Consider the following 12,982-nt stretch of genomic DNA (forward strand, 5'->3'; position numbering starts at 1 on the left):
TCCTCACGCTCCATTTGACGCTCGAGTAAGGCTTCTTCGCGCTCTCTCCGTGACTGAAGCTTCTCAGCTTCACGCTCCTCTCGCATCCTCTGTATCTCCTCAAGTAAAAGTGCGTTTTGCGTGTCACCGCGCTGTGTGCTAGTACCACCACGAGCATCAGGTCTAAAAGATCTAGGTGTGACACCGGAGCCCAAACCCACAACTCGCCCATGTCCCTGAGACCCGAATGCGCACTCAGCCAACTACAATTCATTTCTATTCGGGTGTTCTTCTATAGCAGTTCGCAAGGCAGTCTACAAACACAAATTACATTCGATTACATACATACATAAAATAAATAAAAGAAATATAACTAATAAACACGACTTACCACTTTTTCTTGAATAATAGGGGGAACCTCCGGATTTGGATCTTGTAGAGTCGGTTTCTTTGTATGAGTGTGCAGAAATAATTCTGCAAAATTAGGCGACGTACCGGTAGTCTTCTCCTGTACAAATTTAATTATTAATAAAAACTTAATAACTTTATAAACTTTGTTATTCAATGATAAAACGAACCATTTGCTTCTCCACTTGCGAAAATGAGATGCTGCCCGCATGATTCTTGTACACAACATGCGACCTATTTTGCGCATTCACAGCACTTGTTTTCTGCAAATAAAAAACATTTGTGTTTAATGAATGATTAATGTAAGAGCTATTTATAAACACATTAATTTACCTTGAATTCCGGCGTGAGAAAGCGACGATCAAGTAGATAATTCCAATCACTAATTTCGATCTCGGGAGGGGGATTTGCCCTAATCGCTTGTTCGTCACCTTCACGGGATTTAATGTACATGGTGTTCCAATGACATCTCCATCTATCCCATAATTTGTTGGCTTGAAATAAGCTTTGTCTTCGATATTTGTTGATGTCATCCCCCACAGCCACGAAAGGATCCTAAATAGTTTTCATTAAAATACGATTATAGATTGTGTTGAATACATAATGGACTTAATAATATAAAAAGTTATATACCGTGATAGCCATCCATATGTGATCTAGCTGTGTGGAGCTCAGGTCCGACCAACGCAAAGTCCTATGAGGTAGTGCATTGGAGTCTCGAATGACACTCCCAATATGCCTCGACCAAGCTGTCCTATTCTCGCACATTGGTTTACCATCAACAGGGTTAAATTGAAGAGTCATCTTTTGCCCCGCTTGCAATCTACCAACAGCTTTATTCTTGTTCTTTCCCCGTCTCCTTCTCGAAATAGATCCTAAAATTAAACAAAAAATTATATAGGATCACAACAACTAACTTAAGCAAAAACACAAGTACCTCCATCTTGCTCCTCAGACGGGGGCTGTGTCTCATCATCATCATCATCATCACCGGGGATAGTGTTGGGTACACTATCAACATTCATAACATCATCAAAGTCCAAATCAATTTCCCCGACAGAGTTACACAATTGCACGGGATCTTCTGAATGCTCCTCGGTCCTTCGTACAAGCTCGTGTAGCGCGCTGCTTAAACTCTTACCTTGCATTCTTTTAGGTGCCATGATAGCTGCAAATATTGAATGTAATGTTTATAAGACAAATTTACAAGTAACCCTTCATAGAAATTAATTCAACCTTAATTAGAATAACGGGGATTTATTGGTGTCACAATTTTCCATTCAAGCCTTGATGCCATATCTGTAGAGTAAAAGACTTGTTGTGCTTGGCTTGCCATTATGAATGGTTCATTTAATTGAGTCTGTAGAATCCTGTTGATATTTATACTAACATAACCATACTTATCAACTTTAATGCCCCGATCTTTGTGATAAACATCAAACCATTTGCATTTGAAAAGAATCACTCGTCTTCCACAAAAGAATATCACTTCTATGATTTCATTGATCACTCCATAGTAGTTAATAGTCTCGGTCCCATTATTACCAACAACCAAAACCCCGCTATTTTGGGTAGTCAAGCTCTCGTCATGTTTTTCAGTGTTAAACTTGTACCCATTTATTTTGCACGAGTTATATTTCTTTGCATACAATGTAGGCCCACGTCCTAAAATCTTAAGATTCGTTGTCCTATCGGATTGATCGGTTAGTTGCTCCACCTATATATTCATTAGAAATTATTGTTAAACTAATTGTCATATACTAAAAAGGAAAATTGATAGCACGATTACTTACTCTTTCTTGGAAATATCTAACGTATTGTTTATCCCGAGCCTCATTGGAAATATTAGGAGGGCATGATTGAACGAAATCGCTGCCCAAATGACAGATTAAATTATTATTTAAATCATAGCTCATAAGGACATTAATGACATTAATGGACTTACTTATAATATTCTTCAGCTTCGCGACAATTTTTTAAAATGTACCAATGAGCACGCTCACAATCACCCGGTTCATATGTGTAGGATGTGCCATTAGATAAGTCTTCCATAGTGATGAAAATGGAGAATGTTGTACTTGTATTTATGGATTCATCATTTGACTCTTGATCGTCCAAATATCAGGCACACATGCTCATACTCTCATTCAAAAGGTAATCTCGCTGATTGAACCTTCTGGAAAGTTCCTATTCCTAAGGTATTTCTTGAGTGTGCTCATATATTGTTCAACTGGATACATCCATCGATACTGAACGGGCCCTCCAAGACAAGCTTCAAAAGCTAAATGAACTGGCAAATGCACCATAATATCGAAGAAAGAAGGTGGAAAGATCTTCTCCAATTTGCAAAGTGTCAAGACAATGTCGTCATGTAATGTTTCCAATTGCCCGTGTTGTAAACTTTTTTGGCAAAGCAACCGAAAGAACCTTGCTAAATTCACCACGGCATCGTACACATCATCGGGAAGTAGGCCACGTGTAGCTAGTGGAAGGAGATATTGTAATAGAATGTGACAATCGTGACTCTTCAATCCTGATATTTTTTTCTCCTCCATGTTTACACACGCCCCAATATTTGAACAAAAACCGTCGGGCATTTTAATATCTTTCAAAAACTGACATAAACGTTTCCTATGTTCTAAGGACAATGCATAGGGGGCCGGCGGACACCGAAGAACACCATCAACTTCAACCGGATGTAAGGAATGTTTTATGTTCATTATGACCAAATCTTTCCTTGCTTTAATTCCATCCTTGGTCTTTTCTTTGAAATTCATTAAAGTTCCCAACAAACTATCACATATATTCTTCTCAATATGCATTACATCCAAATTATGTCTCAACATCAAAGATTTCCAGTAAGGCAATTGAAAGAATATACTGAATTTGTTCCAATTATCACCTCGGGATTCATGTATAACTTTCGTTTTCTTAGGCAGGTACTTTGTCAAACAAATTTCCTTTAGATCTCGCGCTTGCAATTGAATTTCGGAACCCGATAATAGTACAGGAGGATCTCTATGCTCCGTATGCCCGTCAAACGTATCGGTCTCTTTGCGCCATCGATGATTAGACGGGAGGAATCGTCGATGATTCATGTAACACTCCTTCTGGCAATTGGTTAACCTCAAAGACGCGGTGTTCTGATTACAAGACGGACATGCCAATTTACCCTTTGTACTCCATCCAGACAAATTTGCATAAGCCGGAAAATCATTAATAGTCCACATAAGAGCTGCTCGTAAATTAAAATATTGTTTTCTGCTTGCATCGTATGTCTTCACACCGGTATTCCACAATTCCGTCAACTCTTCAATAAGTGGCTCTAGAAATACGTCAATACAATCACCGGGACTTTTTGGTCCTGGAATGAGCATTGAAAGAAGAAAATTGTTTTTATCCATACATGTGGTAGGAGAGACGTTGTAAGGGATTAGAATAACTGGCCAAATGCTGTACGATGTTTTTCCGCTAGCAAAAGGTTGAAAACCATCACTAGCCAAACCAAGTCGCACATTTCGAGGTTCTGTTGAGAAATTTGGGTACAAATTATCAAAGGTCTTCCATGTCATTGAATTAGCAGGATGCCTCAACACATCATCTTCGGGATTGTTATCTTTATGCCAAATCATGTGTGGAGCAGTTTTGGAACACATGTATAATCTTTGCAACCTCGGTTTTAATGGAAAATAGCGCAGCGACTTGTTGGCTATATACTTACCATTCACCTTCGTTCGAATTGCACCATTAGATTTATTGACATTCCACCTAGAAAGCCCACAAACTTTACATTGCTGCAAATCCTTATCCTCTTTACGAAAAAGCATGCAATCATTCTTACACGCGTCAATTGTTTCGTACGATAGGCCCATGTCTTTAATGAATTTCTTGCACTCATAATACGAATTCGGTAGTTGATTATGAATTGGCAGTATTTCCTCCTTCAATAAACTCAACAATAAATCAAATGACGTGTTTGTCCACTGACCTACATTCTTGATGTGAAGAAGTTTAAGAAGAGTTGAGGCTTTGGAAATGCGAGAACCTTCATACAAAGGTAGTTTCGAATCGTCCAACAATTTGTAAAACTTATTAGCATCATCAACGGGAGGCTCATTTTCACTCGACCGTTCATTATCAATGTTGACATTAGGGTACATATCACCAATAATATCTTCCATTAGATGATCCTCAACAATAATATCTTCCATTAGATGATCCTCACAAACTTCATCAGGTTCGTCTTCCATGATATTAGTCTCGTTATTTGGTGGTTCATTGATCGGTTCGTCTTCAATTTCATCATCTGATTCATCTTCCTCCATATTCTCGGTAACAGCATTTACAAGTTGACGTCCAATTGATCTCTTTTCACCGTGAAAATACCAAAAACCATAATTTTGTCTTATGCCGTATACAATCAGATGGGATCTAACCACACTCTTATTCTCATATACTCGATTTGCACACCTTACACAAGGACATGCAATCGATGACCTACCCGTAGACCTTTCAGCAAATTCTATGAATTTGTCAACCCCCTCACTATATTTAGGATCGGTACGAAGTATAGTCATCCATGTTTTGTCTGGGATTTCCATCTAACCTAACATACAAATTAATAATCCAACAACCTAACATCAATAATGAAACATACAAATCATTTATTCATCTACTAATCCAAACATGCAATAATCTAACATACAAAATATCTAACTTAATCTACCAATCCAATAATCTAACATACAAATTATCCAATAACCTAACATACAAATTATCATTGAATATTATCTAACCTAACATACAAATTATCCACTAACCTAACATACAAATTATCCACTAACCTAACATACATATTATTCACTAACCTAACATACAAATTATCCACTAACCTAACATACAAATTATCCACTAACCTAACATACAAATTATCCATTAACCTAACATACAAATTATCCACTAACCTAACATACAATCCATCAATAATCTAACATACAAATTATCCACTAACCTAACATCAATAATCTACTAATAATCTAACATTGATTGTAAATAAAAACTAACCTGGATTTTGAAGTGCAGACTGCAATCCGCGGCAGCAAAGACAATGACAATTTGAAACAACAAGAATTGAAATTTATGCAACCTGATTAAACAAATCAAACGCAAAAAGTGAATCAATCTAATAAAAATTTATTAAGCATAGTCTACCAATCCATTCACAAACTAATCAATCTAATTCATACACAAACTTCAACAGCCCTACATCTCAGTCAATGTCTAAACTAAACAAAGTACAATACCAAATTTATTTAGAGAATATAGATTCAAGCACATATCTTTACGTTAAACATTTAGCAATGAAACAGATAGCCTGTTTACAGAATATAGATTTAAGCACATGTATATATAGGCATTAAACAAGAATATCAATTAAACAGATTCTAATAGATCAAAATTTTCATTTAAAGCAGAATGGTGATTTCAAAACATATATATATATAGCCTAAATCAATCACGAGAATCATTCAGTTATTCACAGAAAGAAACTGGATAACATTGTTTAGACTGTTTCAACAACAAAAAATAAACCGAATAACATCAGTTCTTATATAGCCGCTTCAATGCAGTCATATCAGTAATTGAAATCAATCACGAGAATCACTCAGTTATTCACAGAAGGAAAACTGGATAACATTGTTTAGACTCTTTCAACAACAAAAAACAAACCAAAAAGGCAGCAGTTCTAATATCATTAACATTCATTATATTCTATATAGAGACGATGACCATAAAAATACAGATTATACGAAGAATCGAGCATTCTCTATCTGTTTCTCTACCAAAAGACATATATAGAGTTACCTTGAGTATGTATATATGATTACTGCTTCGACATTTCAGAATAAGTCAAATGTACAGAATCCTAAATCAGAATCCTAAATCACTCCCGGAGAATAATCGAATAATCAATCAAAATCTAATAAAAAATCCTAAATCAGAATCCTAAATCAATATAGTCAAATGTACACAATAGACAGCGGATGGAGAAGAGATCGTTTAACTTACCCGGAGAGATTTGGTTCAAAGAACGGCGGTCGGTTGGAAGAAAAGAGAATCGTTGATCGGCGGCGGTTCGATGATCGATCGGTGGAGGAAGAATAGGGGAAGGGAAGAGAACTTACCTGGCGGCGACTTCAACGGCGGCGACTTCAATAGACAGCGGCGCTGATCGGGAAGAAGAGGAGCGAAAGCGCGGAGGAAGAAAAGAAAGAAAGAAAAGAAAAGAAAAGAAAAGAAAAGAAAGAGTTCGCGGGTTTATTACAGACTATCTGTAACGGCTTTTGGAAACCGTTACAGATAATTAACCGTCTTTTCGTCTTCCTTTACCATATCTGTAACGGTTATTGAGACACCGTTACAGATACCTGATCCAAAAACGTTTATTTAATTAATATCTGTAACGGTTATGATGAAAACCGTTACAGATATGGAGATGAAAAATGGAAGGACGGCTGGCTTATTTGTAACGGTTATTAGGAATCCGTTACAGATACCACATCTGTAACGGTTGTGATGAAAACCGTTACAGATATGCCACAATATGAACGTTATAAATGAAGGCATATCTGTAACGGTTAATGAATATCCGTTACAGACACTCCATTAGTAACGGTTATGATGAAAACCGTTACAGATATGCCACAATATGAACGTTATAAATGAAGGCATATCTGTAACGGTTAATGAATATCCGTTACAGACACTCTATTAGTAACAGTGTATTGAAAACCGTTACTGATATGCAGTAATAAGAACCGTTAAATTAAGTGATATTTGTAACGGTTTAATTGACCGTTACTAATGTAGTACTATTTGTAACGGTGTTCTATAGCCGTTACTGATAAAATATATTAGTAAGGGCGCTTGAGCGCCGTTACTGGAAGGCGTTACAGAAGACATATTTTCCACTAGTGATAGTATATTCTATAACATACCCACATTACCTCCATTCCAGGAGCATAGTTATATTCGTATGCCTTAACATTTAATGTTAGAGAATCGGTTATATTAACGTTTGTAAATTTTGAAAAACGTTAAAATAAACTAGTCCATGGGCTAAACTAGATTACATGATTCCCATTAGAGATTGTTTCAATTTAAGTTTCTAATATCTCTTAAAACTGCAGTAAAACTTTTTGATAATCCTTTTAGGGTTAAATAATTAAATGCAACTTGTAATAGTCTTATTTTTACCTATTCTATATTCATATCTCATAGTAAATTTATTATTAGGCCATTATTATCTAAAAAAAACTTATTCTTTAGTTGTCTTTATTATTATTTTTACTCCAGTCATTATATATACAGAGAGTGAATGAATGAATGTATAATTAGATTGAAAATTATTTCAATGATAAGATAAATATTTTATGATTTTATATTTTTAAAATTTGTCTAAATTTTAAAGATCTTCAAAATGAAAATTTTGTGTAACTATACAATTTATCATATATTGTTTAATAATATAACTTAACATTTAACCTAAATAAACAAAATTTATTTTTATTTAATTCATTTAATAATTATTATATAAATTTACTTGATTTTTTAGATTAAACTAACAGATAGAAAATTGACATAATTTGTATACTATAAATGACTTCAATATTAATTTATCTTTGTTGACTTAAATTATTTATCCAAGGATCTGGTCCCATCATTTTAATTGCAGATGAGATTTATTGAAGTCATATGAGATGTGTCAACACTAGATCTGATGATATAATCTTATTATTATATTAAGTAATATATTATAATTAATAATATATATATATATATATATATTAACAAATTATAATAATCATGTGAAATATTATAATAATATATATTATTATATTAATTTTGTATATATAAATAATGCTTAATTTTCAAAGTATCTGTATTACCGGATCGAGAGCTGTGGTTAATTTGAATATATACGTGAGAATAAATGGATACTTGGGTCAGATTGTTGTTGACCCGTTCATAAACTTAATACTGTAAGAAATAAAAATGTTATACGTATGATTCGAACTTACAACCCAACAAAATAAGTATAACCATTTAACCAACTATGTTAATAAATTTAATGTACGCGGAACTTTTTAATTATATATATATATATATATATATATATATATATATATATATATATATATATATATATATATATATATATATATATATATATATATATAAAATGATGCTTAATTTTTAAAATGTCTGAATTGTCGAGTTGAGAGATTTGATTAATTTAAATATATATGTGAGAGTAAATTAAAAATTGTATTACATTTTTACTTTTCGATTTTATATAATTATTCTTGCATTTGCACGGACCAGGTACCAGTATTATATAATGAGAAAATGATATTAAATGAAAAATATTTTAGTATGAAAACTTAAAACTCTAAATATCACTTTTTACAATTGTAAGTACTCAACTCTCATAAGAAAGATAAATGAATGACTTAAGAAGTAGAAGTCAATGATTTAAGAAAGAGATTGGATAAATATAATTGTATTCTTCTTTACTTTTTACTTTTTAAGAAATTACTCTCGAAAAGTTTAACCTTTTTCATAAAGAATAAGATTCATACAATATTTTTATTAGAGAAATGCCTATATAACCAAAGTTTCACTACACAAAATAATAAAATCTAAGAAGATTAATACATATTCATAGAGTTTTTTCTTTAAAAAAAGAAATAACATTGTTGAAATTAGTCATGTATTCTCAAGTAAAATTAACATTTTTCATCTTTGTATTATCTTTAATAATGTTTAGTGTATCTGCATCGCCTACTATAGCCACATGGTATGGACCTGCCAATGGTGCTGGTACTGATGGTAAAAAATCATTTTTTATTTACAACATATGTTATTAAATTTGTTAAAACGAAGAAATTTATGTCTTATATGTAATATATATAAAGGTGGAGCATGTGGATATGGTAATACTGTCGAGTCAAATTATGGAAAATTTGTAACCGCAGTCGGTAATGGATTATTTAAAGGTGGCCAAGAATGTGGTGCTTGTTATCAGGTTCATTTTTTTTATGTTGTTCATATGAGATGAAACAACTTTTAGATCTATTTATTCAACATATCTGTATATAGGTGCAATGTTCGTCACACCCAGCATGTTAAAAAAACCCGATAAAGGTGGTTGTTTCCGATCAATGTCCAGGATGTAATCCTTTTCAATTTGATCTGAGTGGCACCGCATTTGGAGCCTTAGCATCTACTGGGAAGGCTGCTGAACTCCGTAATGCTGGGAAGATCCAGATAAATTACCAACGGTATATATATATATATATATATTTATTTATTTATCGATCTTTTTCTTTTACATGTGTTTTGATATTTTTCGACACAATTTATATGGTATGGGTGCAGGGTTCCGTGTCAATATGGGCAAAAAATAAAATTTGTAGTCGATAAAGGTTCGAACCCAAATTATATAGCCGTAAATATAGAGGAAGAAGGTGGAGATGGCGACCTCAGTAAAGTAGAGATTAAACAAGGATCGGGCGAGTTTCGAGTTGCACATCAGATATTCGGGGCTACATGGGGTATCAACTCCTTGGTACCGGGTCCTTTATCTATTCGTCTCACCACAAGCAGTGGACGATCTGTCATAGCTAATAACGTTATACCAGCCGGTTGGCACCCTGGTGCAACTTATATTTCCTCCGTTCAATTTTAAAGTTATTTTAACTAAGACATTATTCTAGCTAGCTAGTATCGGAGGGTGGTTATAATCTTGTTTAAGAGATTCAAATAATAAAATAAGTTTAGTCGTTCTCTTTTATTAATACTTATTTCTTATATAAATTATAATACTGAATAAAAGTTTGGTGTTAGAATGATATTAAAACACGTTATAAGACTTGAAAAATGAAACAAGTATTTGTTCGTAAAACATTCGGGATTTATAAGTCCTTGATGGTGAGGACGAATTGTCAAATACCTCTGTATTATTGTCCATGAGTCATTTTTCCATCTGAGGTCTTTTTCTTCTAGGAAAAATATGTATTCGTTTATTGTAAATCCATTAATATTGGATTTTGTTTCATTATCGCCAAGTATTTTGGCATAGGTGGGCTGATCCTTTTGACTTTTGGGATCTTGAGAGAGATTCATTGCTATAAGCTTTTGTTTCCCATATTGAGATATAACCGTTGGTGTCCTGCCTCGCCTCTTCCTCTAAAAGAGGAGGGTCTCCTTCCTCTATTAGAGAAAGATTCATAACTCTTTATGCTCATTCCTATAAATTTTAAAACTGACGAGTCAAAAAATCAAGGTGATTATTATATTTTCCCTTCTTATACGTTATTTCAAAATGAAATGGGGCCAAATGAGCTTGCCATCTGGCAAACATTTATTTTTATACCTCATGTTTAAAGTCTTTTTGAAACATAAATTTAGACGCGTTCCACTCTGTCAAGTTAATAAATTTTTTATTATATAAATCGTCTTGAAATTTTAAAACACATTTTATTATAGCGAGTATTTCTTTGGCGATTATTACATAATTCTTTTGGGATTCGTTTTATTTTTCAGAATGGAATCTTACAAGATAGACTATAAGGATTGAAAATATTATTCATTATCTTCTGAAATTATGAGGGAGCATTTTTTAATCCGATCTTAATGTCCAATAGGGACATTAAAAACTGTCTTATACCTATCAAGACTTTTCAATCTATACTTGTCAATATCTTGATTTTAAATCAAAATTGCAAAATATTATACTATCATATAGTCTGTTTAGTAAGTATTTTTTTTTATTAGGAATTGGATGTCTAATCCATTTTAATACATTGTTGAGGTGTTTATAATTAATTAATAATATTGGTACACTCCTTTCAATTTCTGAGTGTTTATTCACGTAGAAAGTTGTACATGACCAAGGGGAATGTGATGAACTTATTATCCCTTTTGTAAAAGAGTATATATTTCTTTGTTACATAATTCTAAATATTCTGAATTCATCTTGCAAGGTCTTGCCTTTGTAGGAATATTCACTTCATTAAAATAATCTTCATAAGCTAGTGAAACCATATGTTTCTTTCTATCCTAGAATGCATTAGGATTAGGATGCTCATTACAAATTTCTGTAATTTCTATTGAAATTTTATATCTTAGTAAAGTATTTTTTCTTGTAATCTGGGGCTTCCTAATTGTTCATAAATTGTTACAAGACTAATTTCTTGTTTTAGAAAATATATTTAATTTTGCTTTGATACTGACATATATACTATGTAATATTTTAGTAAATGGTTCAATAATAATATTGGTACACTCCTTTCAATTTCTGAGTGTTTATTCACGTAGAAAGTTGTACATGACCAAGGGGAATGTGATGAACTTATTATCCCTTTTGTAAAAGAGTATATATTTCTTTGTTACATAATTCTAAATATTCTGAATTCATCTTGCAAGGTCTTGCCTTTGTAGGAATATTCACTTCATTAAAATAATCTTCATAAGCTAGTGAAACCATATGTTTCTTTCTATCCTAGAATGCATTAGGATTAGGATGCTCATTACAAATTTCTGTAATTTCTATTGAAATTTTATATCTTAGTAAAGTATTTTTTCTTGTAATCTGGGGCTTCCTAATTGTTCATAAATTGTTACAAGACTAATTTCTTGTTTTAGAAAATATATTTAATTTTGCTTTGATACTGACATATATACTATGTAATATTTTAGTAAATGGTTCAATAATAAATTCTAGAAAAATATCATTTTCTTGAAAAGTTCATGTAATGATCTTACTATCAATTTTCTTAATTGGATAAATAATATTTAAAAATGAGGTACCAATTATGACCTGATTAGAGATATCTTTAGCAAGTATAAAACTTTGGACAATGCACTTATTATCAGTACATATGTAGGCTTTATGAAATTTATATTGGATTTAGAGTTTATCTCCACCTGCATGCCACGTAGTATGCATTGTTTTATAAAATATCTAGTAGGAAGTAATCCTTCTTGTATAACATTTAGATCTGCTACGCTATCAACTCGAATAGTAAGTGGATTTGTATAATGATTATCAATTAAAAATGATATTTTTATGTGTCATTTCTGAGATTTGACTATTTCTATTGTGGATAAGAATTTTTCTGAGAAAATATTTTCTTTAATTTCTATTTTCTCTATTCTTTTATGATAAGTTTAATTATTTTCTTGAGTTTTATTCTCAAATTTAGTGATTCTTGATTCCTATATAATATTTTTATTTTTTAATATTTTAATTTATTCTTTAAGATTATTTATTTCTATGTAAAGATTTTAGATAGATATACTATCTTCTTTGTTCTGGTATTTGTTCTTAAGTTGGTTCATTACCTCAGTCATATTATAAAATTTATTATAATTTAAAATCTTGTCTTATGGTTCTTCTCCTCTAAAGGACGAAATTCCTTTTTCAATATTGAACTGATCTATGATCTGCATTCTTAATTCTGAACCCTTAGTTTTTTTTAGTCATTCAAAATCATAATTAGAGGTTAAAACATGAATTCTCATATTTGAG

General features: G+C 32.3%; 1 pseudogene; it reads left to right on the forward strand.

Annotated features, from left to right (window-relative positions):
- The first annotated feature begins 9,209 nt into the window (after positions 1-9,209).
- Positions 9,210-10,138, forward strand: LOC124912956 (annotated as a pseudogene).
- The last annotated feature ends 2,844 nt before the right edge of the window (positions 10,139-12,982 follow it).

Source organism: Impatiens glandulifera, chromosome 8, assembly GCF_907164915.1.
Source record: "Impatiens glandulifera chromosome 8, dImpGla2.1, whole genome shotgun sequence".
NCBI lineage: Eukaryota > Viridiplantae > Streptophyta > Magnoliopsida > Ericales > Balsaminaceae > Impatiens > Impatiens glandulifera.